The following is a 15,557-nucleotide window of genomic DNA, read 5'->3' as shown; positions in this document are numbered from 1 at the left end:
ATTTCTTGCTGTTTCTCATTCATTTATGTCTGTCATTTATAAATTCCATGGTGCTTCCATGGCAGCACCATAAACCAAAGCCTAAACCTGAAGATGTATGGAAATGGGAGGGCATCCAGGACAGACTTCTCTTGCATCCGACAGCTGAAAAAGCCAAGGGAATAAACACCATAATAAGTCAGTGTGCCCTGTCTCTGGCTTAGATTATCTGAAGGCCATCTGAATAAACTCTCAGCTGCAGCAGGAAGCCCTGGGACTAGATCTTTCACCTTCCTTTGATTGTCATTTTCCAATTGTTTTCATTTTTCAGTGACGCCAGCACACTCGCTCATTGATGTTCCATTCTGGCCTTGCTCTGCCAGATCCACCCAGAGAACACTGAAGCCAAGAGCAAATAGAGCCTCAAAAAGATGGGCTTTGCTTGAGGCATCCTCAGGAGTAAGGTCCTGAAGAAGGATGCAGGCAGTGCTTCAGTTTTGTGTAAGTGTTTTGAGTTCATCAGGCTGCTTGAATAGGTATAAATGCCATCACATGCTCAGAACCAAGGGTACCAGCCACAGAGATATTTCTGTGGCAAAAAAAAGTCCTTTTTTTTCCTTTTCTGAACCAGAAAACTATAAAAGGAGAGATTTTGTTCCTTTTCTAGTCTTTGTTAGACTGATTGAGCCATGAAAAGTAGCACAATGTGGCAATGCAACAAGTTCACTGAGAATTCCAAGCTGAAACTGACCCACAAGTATCATGGAATCCAACTTTTAAGTAAATGGCCCATATGGAGATTGAGTGCACTTTGGTGTTAGGTTAGTTTGGCACCAACTGAGCCAATCTCAGTTCCTCTCCTCTCCTCTCCTCTCCTCTCCTCTCCTCTCCTCTCCTCTCCTCTCCTCTCCTCTCCTCTCCTCTCCTCTCCTCCTCTCCTCTCCTCTCCTCTCCTCTCCTCTCCTCTCCTCTCCTCTCCTCTCCTCTCCTCTCCTCTCCTCTCCTCTCCTCTCCTCTCCTCTCCTCTCCTCTCCTCTCCTCTCCTCTCCTCTCCTCTCCTCTCCTCTCCTCATTGCCCAAGTACAGATGTGTATTTGAGTATTTGATACACAATTGTGTATCACCAACCAAGGAGAGAGAGAACACCTCAGCAAGTCCAGCACCATGATTGTTTTGGCTCATTGCTTGTGTGAGGTGAAGGAGAGAAAGATCCACATTCATTTATCCTGACCGAAACTCACCATTCCTCAGGGACAGGAGTTGGCAGGAGTGTGAAGAAGGCTGGACTGTCTTGACCTTCCATGTGCCCTGTCCATTTTAGGCTTGGGACCTAGCTGGAAGGAAAGCAAAACCCTAGTGCATCTGTTCTCCTTGTTTCAAGCATTTAAATTGCACAGGGGCTGCCAATTTGGCACTCAATATTAACATTAAAGCATAGAGGGGAAAAGCTGCTCTGGAATGGCCCAACAGGGAAAAAGTCATCCATGTATTTGCACTTTACAGCTGGTAGTGGTGCCACATTCAGAGCAGCTCCCTGGTCTGAGGGTGCATCTGCAGGGCAACTACATTTCATTTGAGGTTTCATTTGAAACAGAAACAAAACAGAAAAAGAAGCACCAAACCGCAATTTTAAAAATAGGATGCTCCAAGACGCCTCCTGGAAGTCACAGACTGTCCTTATATCCTTCAATTTTTTGAATTCTTCAGAAGTGAGAACAGCCTGGCTTGTCAACAGAGGGCTGTTCAGAGAGGCAGGCAGGAGAGTGAAAGAAGGCTGGCTATTGTTGGGGATGTGGTGTAGGCTGCAAGAATGCCTTGAGAATGTCAGGCAGAGAGAGAGGGCTTTGTGTGAGAACTCTGAGGCAGAGTGTCAATCATGTAGATAACCTCCATCTCGTTTTTTTATCTTGGTCCTTGTCATGACACTTCCCTGCCTGGAGTCCATATGGATAGGTGTCAGTTTCCTGGAACATGCTGGTGTCTAATCCAAGCTGTCCAGGAGATCTGACCTGCCATGAGGTGGGAAGGAGTGTTGGGAGCATCCCACCTTTCCTGTGTGCTCTGCTTTGTGCCACTCTGACACAGCCTTGAGCATCCTTTGTGGTCAGGTAACACACAACCACCCTGCTTTGCTTTGGTTTTCCCTAAAACAGGAATGCCTTTATCATTCCACAGAGCAGTGTGCATGATTTGGAACATTCATAACTGGAGAAGGAAAACATTGGGTAATAGAAAGGAAAAGCTACACACTCATGCAAATATAAAACCCTTGCTTGATCTGACAATGGTGCACATTGTGTCTGGGTGCAATGATGTCAGAGCACTGTTATGAAATTCCTCAAAATCCTGAGTGAAACAGAGGCAACATGCCTGGAAAGGGCCCATCTGTGATTAAAATAATTTCAGTCTTTAAGCAAATTAACGTTTGAAACAGAAGCTTGCTGGGCTGGGAATAACATACCTGTTGTGACCTGAGTCAGAGCAGAAGTCTCCCTCCTCATGGGTTGGTGCTGCTTCGTGGTGCCTGAGGCAGACCCACCTTTGAGGTAACACTGCCAGCAGTGAGAGGAGATCCCACACTGATAAAATCCTCCTCCCTCTGAGAGGCTGGACTGGGATTTTGTGAGCCCACACCATGCTGGAATCATAATAGCTCTGTTTCAGTAGAGTTTAGGGCCAAGAGGAGCAAATTTGCTCAGGCACCCAGAAATGAGAGCTGCCAGGAGGAAAGAGGTCCTGACAGCACAGGGTGCAGTCCTACGCCACCAAAGTCAAAGAGAACTTTCCCCAAAAGTTAAGAGAGCATTAAGAATGTGGATGTTGGGATAAACCATGTTACATGGCCTCCAACATGATTTATTGGGTACAGTGAATGAACGACAGGCCATATAAAAATCTCTGCTTGTTTAAACCATTCAGTTCAATAGGGCTGTGGTGATTTGTCCCAGCTGAAGATTTATTGTCATCACCTCAGGTTTCTTCTTCACTTTCATGGTAACTGTAGCTGTATAGCATTTAATAACAGCACCTTATTATGTTGGAGTTTTCCATGATTCATGTAAGTACACATAACCACTTGTACTTAGAGCTTAAATTCTGTGCAGATAATCACCTTGATTGCAGAAGCAAATTTTATTTATGCATAAAAGTATTGTTTATTTGGCCAAAACTAGCAATTTCCAAAGTTTGCCAGAACATAGAAGGCTACAGGATGGATGTACCATTGGGAATGGCCAGTAACTGGAGAAAGCCATGTATTGTTTCATAAAATCTTCAAATATGTTTTTCAGACTAACCCATGAAAAATATTCAGTTTCATTCTAGACAGTAAAACCATTTTGAGAACAATTTTACATCTCTTTTATTTTGGTTACAAAAATAATATTTTTCCTCCCCCCCATTAAAACACAATCCAGAATACATTTTTAATTTGAAATTCTACAAATCTCACTGAAAAAAAGTTGTTACAATTCCTTGGGGAAGAGGGAAGCGTTGTTTCTTTTGCATTTTTCTTGTGCTGTGCAGGCATGAAGAGGAAAATTTCTCCTAATGGCGATAATTTAGTCGAAAGCTATTTTAGAAAGAAATGCGATTTGACAGAGATAGTGGCCAATTCTTGGGTTAGAATTTTTAGCAGTGCACAAAGCAAACACTCCAGTTGGGGTTCCAAACTAGAACTACCAAAACTCTCTGATGACTAACCCTTCCTGGCTGTGCTTCATGCTGGCTTGGAAAGAACAAGACGAATTTTTGTCTAAGCCTGTACCAAATTTAAATAAAAAGTCTGTGAAAAAGGTTGTGCAGGTCCATCCACAAGCATCTGTCTTTTGCACATGCTTGTGGTGTTTTTGCTCGTGGCTTTTGGAGAGAGTTAATCTAAAGTTTAATTAAATCATTGAGCTTTACTCCAGCCATACTTTCCCCCCCCCCTAGCTGGCTGTTTTGTCGTGCAGGAATTTGCTGTAGTCCCAAAAGAAGAATGAATAACGCTTCCTATCCTGAGCACAGAGTGATCTGATGGTGCATGTTGTCACTGGACATTGAGGAAGAACATCCATCATCTACTCTGGTCCATGTGGTGGGAAACTGACTCCCCTCGCTCTGAGCCAGGCTGTGACAAGAGACATTGGTGCTAATTAAAATTAATGTGATAATACCCACCCCTCCAAAACACCATGCAGGCCATTTGGGTGTGTTTAACAAGTTCTTTGACCCTGAAATGAAACACACAGAACAAAGATAACAGCTGAAAGTACAGGCAGCACTGAGCACATCTGATTTTTCTGTGGGAATCTGGGTCCACCAGCCCATGTACTCAAAGCATCATGTTAGGAAATAAAGACCAAGGGAGAGAGTTACATGAAAATCCTCTTATTGCTCAGAAGACATTCTGCCTTCCCATTCCTGCTCCCTCCCTTCCATGCATTTCCATATTTTACTGTGTCCCTTGTTTGCTATTTGTGCTTTAAAAAGTGGTATCTGCATTTGAAGAGATCATCTTTGATCCTTGCACTGCCTTTGTGGTTATCTTCATTCCTATACTCCAGATCATGGAAAGTCCCTGCAGGCTCCCTTCTTTATCCTCCCTCAATTTTCATTCTTCTCTAGGGTTGAACTATTTTTTGTGCAGGTTATCCTCAAAGTGGAAATTTCAGCCGAGTTAAATGACCTCAGCACTTTTTGCAGCTCTGCTTCCTCAGCCTGCATCGCTTGGGCAGAGCTGGACCGAGGCTCACCAGGAGGAACTTCCCCACCAACAGCTGGGGCTGCTGGGAAGTGAGGCAGGGATTGAGCCTCACAGGAGCTGCCTCTAAACCCCCTGGGTGAGGGAAACCTTGGGACACACCTCTCAGGACTCTTTTTATCCTTTGGCACCCCTACAAACATGCTCCAGCCAGGGGTTGTGCTGCATCTCAGTGTGTACACAACTCTTGACACAGAGGCTGCTCTAAAATGACTGCTCTGTTCTAAAATGTTGCTGGCAAATTGTTGTGAACATGGGAAAAAAACAAGAGTGTTGAGAGCTCTGGGTATTATTGAAATATTTAAATATTATGTATGGTGATGCCTCTAATTCAACATTTGCTGTGGTAAACACAGCAGAAATAACTGTAGCAAAATGTTATTCCATATTCTAAGCCAGATTCTTGAGGTTTGTTTTATTTATATCACATGTGGCTGGGGAGAAATAGTTCTAGGAAGGCTCAAACCATATATTTTCTTTTCAAGTTGCCAAAATATCTTAGAGAAATCAATTGCTGGGGACTCTTCTGTGCAGCTAAAGATTTATTTTTAACCTCTTGGTGTGCCAAAATCAGGAACAATTATTAATCTGTCCTGAAACTGCCAATACAACCTGCTAGCAACAGATGGTGTGAATGAAAAGCCTGAAGTGGCCATTTTTAATATTCAATAGATTAAAACAATCTTAGTTCTCTAATCTTACCTAACCTCTTGTGACTGAGGGTCCACAGTATTGACTAAAAGACAATATCAATAGCCTTGATTTGAGCCTGAATCATCCAGGGAACTGAATCATCTGAGGCACTTTGTACCTCTGAGTGGTGCTTTGTGTTCCCATCTCTGCTGGCCTTGGTGGGAGAGGAGCACTGAGAGTTCCCCTTTGGGAACTTAAAAGCCAGAGCACCCTGTGCTGCAGGTATGGCTGCACTCCAGGGACTCTTGTTTAGGTCTGAACTTGTATGGTAGTTAAGAACAGCTCCTGTCAATGCCAAGGGATGCAGGAGGATTACATTACTAGATATTATCTCGGGCTTGCTGTATTTATACATTTCAATTACAAAATCAGGAAGTGTTGCCAGCCATCCTTTGGATACAGCTGGCACAAACACACACACACACACACACACACAGAGAAAGAAACAAAAATAATCCCATACTGTAAGCCTGCTTGATTTTTTTGATTAGTTAAGGAATTGTGGAAATCTGATTCTTGCAGCCTGTGGTGACCCTGTGCTGCTGGGGAAACTGGGTTTTGTCCCATGTGTCACTGCTGGGGGATGCAGGAGCACAGGATTCCACATCTGCTCAGGAAAGGTGGATCCCAGCTCCAGACTTGCTCACCTCACCCAGGAGAAAAGCTGTGTCCGAATCCCAGGTTTGGGATTGCTCATTGTTTGCTGCAGTATCTCTGCACCCCAGATTTATTGTGTGAGCAGCAAAGGCAGGGGGGACTCAAACCACAACAGCAGCTCCTGTATGGGGTAGTGTAGGTGAGAAACAGCCAGGAAGAATTCTCCAGGTCAGGTATCCGGTATTTGCTGAGCAAAAGCAGCAGATGTGGCAGGAGGACAAACTTTGCATGTTGAACTCAGGGACAGACAAAACCTCCTGTACACCAAGGGCTGCAATTTGAGCAGCCTCTCCTGTCTCTATTTTTAATGCTTTTATTGATAGTTGTGTGCTCAGACCCCGTGTCCTGGCGGGTCAGCATCTCCTCAGCCACAAAGCCCAGCTCTGCTCCAGCCTCCCTTGGCCCCTTCCCGCCCACGGGAAGCACTGAGCACGGTCAGGCCGGCATTCCCCTGACAGCTGGGGATGTGGGAAAGCTCTTCCCGGGCGAGCTGCAGCCTCTGCAGAGCTCAGGCCAGGCAGGAAAGGCTGATGCACCAGGGGGAGAGCACTGGGAGGACACTGCAGCTTCCTGATGAAGGACAAATGAGTTCTCCCCCATGGAGTTTTCTCTGGAGGCTACGAGAGCGAGTCTTTGGAATTGGAGGGGAGGGAGAAAAAGAAGGAAATATGAGAAAATAGCCTGCTAGAGGGATGTAACCTTAATTTGCACATTGGCAGGGATGTAACCTTAATTTGCAGGCTGATGGCAGGTACTGCTGTGGAATGGAAGGTGCTGGGAAACACCAGGAAAGATAAACTTCAGTATCAAGTGGTCTTGGACAGCAAAATTTAGTGTGCCCAATGGAGGGAGAAAAACACCTAAGGAACAAGGGCATAGCTAAACTATCCCTCAAGGATTTCTGCTGAAAAGAAGCAGGGCCTGGGAGGCCTAATGGTCTGAGTAGATATCAGCAAAGTATTCTTCATTTCTACTTGTGGGTGTGACACTGATCCCCTTTCTGAATTTGGATACGTCTTGCACCTAGAGCGCATTCACTTGTCTGAAAATGGGGTTATGCAGTGATTATTCATGTCTGCAATATTGTTTCACAACAGAAAAAATATTAAAATGCCTTCCTGTGACAGCAAATTTCTGCCAGTTCTGAGATGTGTTCCTAAATATTAATTTCGTATTATCAGGCCATGTTTTTTCTTGTGATTGTGTTGAAAGTCTCTTTGTCTTCCTGGTTTCTGGGAGAATTTCTGCACTATTGGCAGTGAATTAACTCTGAATATCAGAATATATAACTGTGCATGGGTTTCCTTAATGTGAAAATATTTTGCATCCTTGCACAAATAGCTTCAGCACTTCTGTGAGGGATATAGTCTGCAAAGCACAACCAGCCCTTGTAATCACACCACCACAATTCAGAAAAATAAAGGAGGAGTCTAAGACATGATATGAGATCTTTTTAGTAATGGAAATGAAATTATTTTTCTTTTTTTAATTTTTTTTTTTTACTTTCTCTGTGTGCGCATTATAGTTCTCATTCTTACTTCTCTCATGGGTGGTGGAAAAACCTACAGCTGTTTAGCTCTATAATATCACAGAAAATAGCCCAGATTTCTGCTCTGCCTCACTTGAAGACTCTCTTTTAGGTTGTTTTGTGTTGTTTGTTCTCAGAGAAGAGAGCTTGCCATTTGATATTAACATTAACAGAAAAGTCCTAAAACAAATAAGCTCTTAGAGCTCAGGGGGAACATCTCCAAATTTTTCTGCTGTCTAGATGAACTAATCACACACTGCAAAAACAGAGAAAAAGCCAGGGAACTGGAAATTATATCTTCAGGGCTGTTTTATTAATCATGTTTCAATCCACTTTTTAAAATGTTTCTCTTTCTTTTGGTTTTACTGTTTAAACAACAACAACAACAACAAAGTATTTTCTTTTCTGTATAGGGAATCACAAAAGATGCAGATTATATGGAATAGCCAAAGTTGGGGTAGAAGGGAAAGTCATCACTTTACAGGACTGAATCCTAAGTACCACCAGAATTCCTGACAACACATAAAATAAAGAAAAACCTGCAATAACTAAACCTCCTTTTTGGAATGGGTGCCTGGTGCTGGAAGCTACCATTGACAAGAAAGGCATCTAAGGACACTTAGCAGCAGCCAGGTAATATTCAGTGTCTTCCAAGATCCAGTGCCTCAGCAGGCAGGCAGGAGCAGAGATGCAGGGGTTTTTCAGCATCCAAAAAAAGAAAGGTGAAGGGTTCATCTCAGTCCTAGGTGGTATTTGAAGGCTGGTGTGGTTAAGGCATGCCCAGCACTGCTGCCAGCAGCTTGAAAACCATTTTCTTTTGACTTTTCCTGTCTGAAGAACAAGAGCTGGGATTAGGGTGAGCGCAGAGCAAGCCTCAGGCTCACCCCTCATGCCTTTCATCATCAGACCATTTGGATTCTCTGCATAGCTGGAAAGCAAACTCTTCCACACTCCATGTAAATTCCTCTGTAGTTCTCTTGATACAGGTGAGTGAGGACTGGCACCAGTTGATGATATTTTCCTCCATTTTAATGCTGAAATTTAACATTTTTTGCAGCAAAATCAAAGTGAATTAAGCCATTTTTGGCAATGACTACAGTCAAAGACTGTGAAGCAAAGCCAGGAGCATATATAAAATTATCCACCTACATTTATTTTTTTTATTTCTTTTTTCTATTTCTTTTATTTATTTTATGGGAATCACGTGCATTTATTCATTTATTTGTTTGTTTATTTATTTATTTATTTTGACAATTTCTGCAGCCCACTTGTCAGGCTTCTAAAACTGGTGACAAGATGACAGATAGGTGAGAAATAAGGACCTTTCAACCCAGAGATAATTTTCTCTTTATAATTCATGAGAGTTTATTTTTAACAAGGCTTCTATGAAAATAGAGAAAGCTGGGTTACTCTTGATTCACATCTCCTCTCCCCCTCAAAAAAAAAAAGTAGGTATATATGCATATATAGATATTGAAGTAGTCTATATAAGGAAATACATGAAAGGTGTAGAGAACATGTGAGGTATAAAAAAGAACATTATGAAAGAAAGACTATGTGTATGACTGTTTAGTTTAATGACCATCAGACCCCTCATGTCTTGGAGTATTCAGATAGAGCTAATCCTAAATAACAATAAATCTACTCCCTTTTTTTAGCACTTTAAAACAACTTAGTTCCTTTGAAATTTACAGTGTGTTTTTACTGGTCTGCCTTCAAAAAGGTTCAGTGGCCATTTGTGTGATGTGATTTACCCTCCATTAATTTGAATTTTTCTGGTAGGTGAAAAACCACCACAAAAAAGAGATTGCAAAGTTCTGGCATTATTCTATTTCTACCGGTATTGAAACAAAGGAATAATTTCAATTCCAAACACTGAGCTGGTAGAAATAACTAGCTGCAGGAGGTAAAACTAAAGGTAGTGTTAAATCTGCATGTACAAAACAGAAGTCTGCACACACAAACCACATCTGCATGTGCAGAATGAGTTGATTCTTGCTCAGGTGAGATTTTGCCAGTGTGAGCATGCAGGAACACTGGGTTAGTTGTTAAAACGCTGCACACACAGAACTCACAAATTCTATTTGATCTAATTTGTGAGTCTGAACACACAGCAACATACACTTAAACCACAACATGGGGTAAAGAAGCATACTGCAATAATAAAATATCTACTATTCCATCATTGTTAAATTCTCAGATGTTTAAGTTTTGGATCTACACATCTTTTTACACTAACAAAGCACTTGAATGGGAATTGGTCTATCTGGAATGACATTTCTATTTCCCCTTATCAGCAAGATGTTTAGCCATTCTTTTTTAAATATCAGCAATACAATAAAAATGTATTGATGTACAGAATATTTGTCACAGATTCTAGACTAAGTATGCTGTGAGGGTAGAATGTAAAATGCTTCATTTATATTTTGCAGTTTTTGAGAAAACCTTTGTGTCCAACACACAGCCCATTGCAGATCCAAGTGCATCCACCCTACTGGGGTGAATCTCATGTAGATTCCAATTTTCCATTGGATAGAAAAGCACTGTACTGGTGAAGTTGAAACACTCCATTTTTAATAGCTAGAGAAGTAACACAGTGTCTGGGTAATAAGTCCTATCACACAGGCACATCCCTGGAAAAATCCACTCTATTTTTACTGGGAGACCCTCTGCCATCAATTTGCTGCCTGACCCAAGTTCCTTAATTTTCCCTGCAAGTAAAGTGAGAATACAGTCCTTTTTGGGATAATTGTTCATTTATTTCAGCAATATGTGCTATGATGAGTATTAATAAGCTTGTCTCCAAGTGACCAAAAAATTACTTCTTTAGTTTTTATCAGTGAAATATGGCCAGTCATACAAAAATGTACTTCTCTGGCATACTCTCCACTTACCATAATGAGGAAGTATATCTCAAGAAATATATGGTTAGAAATAATGCTTTTATGTTTTCTATATTTTGTTATTTTTGCCTCAAATCACAGCTCAGTTCAGCGTGATCTGACATGGTTGAAATACTGAAACCCCCACTCCTCCAAAGCAGTGTTTATTATAGAAACCACAAACTTAACCTAACCTAGAGCAGCTTTTCCAGCAGTGATATAATTACAGTAGTTATTGTTGCAATAAACCAGATGTTCCTGAGCTGGAATGAAAGCACTTCCCCCCCACATTACATTTGTTACGTTGCCTCTTTTCAAGTTTCACATCAGCTGTTCGGAAAGCGCTCTCTCCGTTGAGTGTCACTTACAGATTCTTGGTGGGTGAGTCTTTTAGGGCAGAAGAATGAAATGCTGGCCAGGCTCTGAATTTTCACTGCTCTCCTAAGGCCTCCAACATGACAGTTTTCAGTGTCACCAATTCTTGCCTTGGTTTAAAGATCTAAATTGTCCTTTAAGACACTTGGCTGAAAAAAAACAAAAAACCCAACACTTTGGAAAACCTGCTTATTGAAAGAGTTCATTGTTCTGTGTGAAAGGGAATGTTCCACTCCTACAAAATCAATGGAGTTTGGCACAGACTTCAGTGGAGCCACCATTTTAGTCACTATTTTGAGCAATTTAGTTATTGGGCAACATCTTTTGAACTGCTTTGTCAGCTGTGGTTGCAACTCCGGACCATGAACAATCGTTCAACCTGAACCACGAATATCCAGCATTGCTCCAACATTACACATCTTGTGTTTTTTTACAATGTGTTAGTCAACACATTTCTAATATTTCCCAGCCCAATCAAGTCCTAACTGCAAAAACGTGTTGCCAATAAAGAATTGGACTGTGTTTAAACTGCTAGGATCTTAGACATGAAAGTTTTTGTATATATTTCATGTGTGCAAGAAACCTGTCTAGAAACAGCCACCACGAAGAGTCAAGAAGTCAGGAGATTGCTTTATTGCACTTACAGAGCCATATAATAATGCAATAAAGAAACACCAACGAGGCTTGGAGTTTTGTTTACTCATAGGTAAGTTCTCATGAAAATACACGAACGGTAAGAATTAATTATCTTATCAACTATCTGAACAAGTCACGGCAATCCTGGAAGAAACCTTTGTAATGGTACACGTGCTGCTCTTTTTTCTGCTCACTCGTGGTAAACTATTAAGTCAACCCATCCCCGTGGCAGCTGCAATGTGATGAGGGAGGAATTCACCCCATGGTCTGCTAAATTTACACTTTGTAAAAATGTAAATGTTTCTTATAGAAGGAATTTACATGGCTCTGAAACACAGTCCAACTTTTCACTGATGTGGTAGGGGATGCAGACGTTGTTGGCCTGGTTTTACAAAAATCTTTGAAAATGGGCCATAAAATAGCTGAGGAAACCCAAGAGGCACCCACACGTTGGGAAGCAGATTATAAGAGAGCTCTGCTGCTCAGCCACAACCAGCTCCCTGCTTTCAAAAGACATGGTATCGAATTCACATTTTTTGCTCTCCTACAGGGAACGTGTCAGAGCTGAAATAAATAAATAAGCAGGGCCCATGTCCAGGGAACCTTGACGTCTTTCCCATCACCGAGGCTGGGAGGCCCCTGTGCTTCCTCCCCTGGCTGTGACATGCCCAGCAAATATTTCCACCACCCACACTTGATTCATTCTTAACTCTCCTCACCCACTCATCATTACAGCTGTGCAAAGCATCCATTATAAACCCTGGAGCCATCCAAAACCTACCGTTGTAACTTCGCTCTGTGCTTCACACCCAGCAGGGATTGGTTGGACTTATGGCTGGATTTTTGAGACAATCAACCCCCAGTTTCATGCAAATCTAGGCCCAGGTTAAGGTGAATGATTTATGGGTTGCATAGTTTGAAAATCACTGAGAGGGTTTCACATCACCTCGCTGCGTAGATCTTGGTCAATATTCATGGAAATTGAAAAAGATGTGTGCATAGTACATTGCAAAAGGGAATAACAATAATAACAGTGGTCAAATCCCAAATGAGCTCTGTGCATTGCAAACAATTCCTGGTCTGAAGGACCTGAGCAGGGGGGGAAAGGAAAAAAAAATCTTTTTAAGTCTTTAACACTCTATTGCTTCAAAGTGTAAGTCACTCATAAAATTTTAATGACATTCCTTTATTTAGCACATATGCATGCCACTAGTGGTTCAATTAGACAGGAACTCTGCAAGGAGTTGCTGTAACAATGCTCTCTGGCAGGAAGTAGAGGGAAACTCAGACTCCAAAATTCAGATGGAAAGTTAGATTTTTCTGTAGTCAAAATGAGAGATTTATTTGTTGGTGGCAAAAGTTCATGTCTGCTGAGTTTGGGTGCTCACTAGGATTTTGGGCAGCTCAGTTAGCAAAATTAAGCAGTTAAAGGGAATCTAGATTATGGCAACCCTACTGAGGGACATCTCACTCTGTCACCTTTCAGAACTGTGAGGCAATCTGCTTAAAAGCCATTGGCAGAAATTACAGATAAGCAAGTTTTTAAAAATAAAAATCGGTGAAGGACAGGATTCAATTTAGAAGGCTCTGTGGTTTTTTAGACAGGATCAAAATTCGTTTTAATTTCACACCTTTAATTTTTAAAGGAAGCCCAAACCACTCAAGGCAGAAATACCAAACATGTCACTTAACATCTTGTAACAAAAGAACTTCCTTGGTTTCTGTTTGCAACATGACATCTTGTTTGAAAAAGAATCCTTCTCTATCATGAGTGAGCCCATGCAGAAGATTGTGACCACCTCACCAGATCCCAACTGTGGAATACTCCTTCCTGCTGATACAAAAATGTTCATTTCAGTGAGAGACAGAGGGACAGCTTTTAGTGTGTGGTCAGTGTTGCTTTGTCCTGGGGTGACTTCAGTTATTTTCTGAAATCCTGTGATGCATCCATTTATCAAAATGCCTTCAAGGTTTGGAAATTTGTATAAACTGCAAAAAAGCAATGGCTTGAGGTGGAGTTACATTGTGCTTAAGGTCATATGAAGAAAAGCAGGCATGGCGTTCAGCTGAGCAGGGGGAGACTCACAGTGCAAGCAAGTGTCTGAACTGGCCACCACGGTGTGCGGCACTGTTGGCTCTCAGTTCTCCCAGATGTCTGGGACAGGTAAGGTGAATCACAGCCTACAGGTTTCTGTTTTTCCCATTATCTCCACAGCGAAGGGGAGTGACAGTGCTGGGAGTGTATCTTGCTCCACGTTAGGTGAGGAGAGCTCTGTTTCCAGTGTCTGGTGAATCCACACAAAGTGAAATTTGGTGAATGAGGAAGAGAGAAAAGACAAACATTCAGTGCTTTATCCTGCTCTGCTGAAAGCAGAATTCCTGCCTTGGTCAAGAATTATCAAGTAAAAATAGTATGGAAAGTTCATCATGGAAACATTAACAAATGACAGAATCAGTGGCAGTTCTCTGTGAAGAAATGAGCCACAAAAACAACACGTGGGCATCCTTGGATTGCAACAGCAGAACCCCAAAGTGCATTTATAACAGCCCTTAGTCACCACCTTCACCATGTCCATTTGTCCTGGCTTGGAGAAGTGCTGAGCATCCTCATCCCACGTCAGCATCAACACATTGAGCACTGATACCCAGGGGCAGATAAAATACAGCACGTTAATGTTTCCTGCCACACATGAGGGGATGGCTGTGAATCAGGGGAAACAATTGCTTTCAAATAAATGATGTGAGACTAGAAAAGTGATAACATAATGCTTGATTGGAGAGCAAAACCCCTTTGGATTCACTCCAGTAAAAGAGTGGTGCCACGAACAGCGCTGTTCTGAGGAGTCAGTTGGCATTTCTACTGATAATCTTGATTCTTGGTATGGGTATTTGTCATTTCAGCTCAGGCTGAGTTGTAACTTAGTGTTAAAAAGAAAAAGAAATTGCTGAAATTATAGGATTTCTCCCTCCCCTCTCTCTGCATCAAAACAAAATAAGATTTGATTTTTATGAACTATTTGCCGAACCTCACATCATAAACATCTTCCTTTTAAATGGATAGATAAAGGAAAGGAAGACAAATGAGATAAGCTCAATATTTAAGAGGTTTTCTCAAACTAGACAGTCCTTCCTTTCCATAAGTTGCTATTTTTTCTTATTAAAAAATGAGAAATACATTACAAACTGCATTTAATAAGATGAGGGGGGAAAATGCAGGCAATTAGTAGTGAATGCTCCAGTAAACATATCTGTTGCAAGAAGAGGTGTCATAAAAAATGATAGAGCTGAGATTTACTGCCACTAAAGTCAGCAACAGCATTTCCATTGCCTCCAGCTGGAGGAGGACTTGGTTCCTAGGAAGTTCACTCCAAAGATGATTATCTTTCTATCAGCAAGTCTAGGAGCAGGGGCTCCATGGCCTTCAAGGTGAATGCTAGAGGGAATAAAGGGCTGTAAATCCCTGTTTCTGCAATGATAAGGGTGCTGGCCCCAGCTGAAATATACAGAAATAAAGTACAGTTATATGAGTTTGAAAATCTGACCAAAAATCTCTGAGTAACCACATCTGCAGTCCTCCCACAGGTAAATCTTCCAGAGCTCTTGTTACAACTGTGACTTAAATAAGCAGTCTGGGGCCTGTCTGAGTGTTTGTTATCAGATTGTTCAAATATTTCACTTACATTTATTAACTAAAGAAGGTCTCAGACGCTTTGCTCCAGCTGTATACTGAATTCACTGCTCATAGTCTACATAGTAGAGGCTGAATTGTCTGGGAATTTTCAAATAATCTTGTTCAGACTGTGACTTTCAATCAATATAAAAATGGACCTGTAAGGACTTCCTTAAACTGTCTCATTTTTTGGCCTAAAAAACAACAAGACTTTCACAGCTTTGTAATGGCTAGAGGTAGTGACTAGGTATTCTGGCCCTGCTTTCCAGGAACACAGGCATGCAAATCTCTTGATTCCACTTTCTTGCATGCTTATCCCATTTTTTTGTTAATTGAGACTACAATTGTGTACAGCTTTGAACAGGCCTGAATTCACAGCTGCCCAGTTGTGAA

Source organism: Zonotrichia leucophrys, chromosome 5 (assembly GCF_028769735.1).
Source record: "Zonotrichia leucophrys gambelii isolate GWCS_2022_RI chromosome 5, RI_Zleu_2.0, whole genome shotgun sequence".
NCBI lineage: Eukaryota > Metazoa > Chordata > Aves > Passeriformes > Passerellidae > Zonotrichia > Zonotrichia leucophrys.
This window is presented reverse-complemented; position numbering follows the sequence as displayed.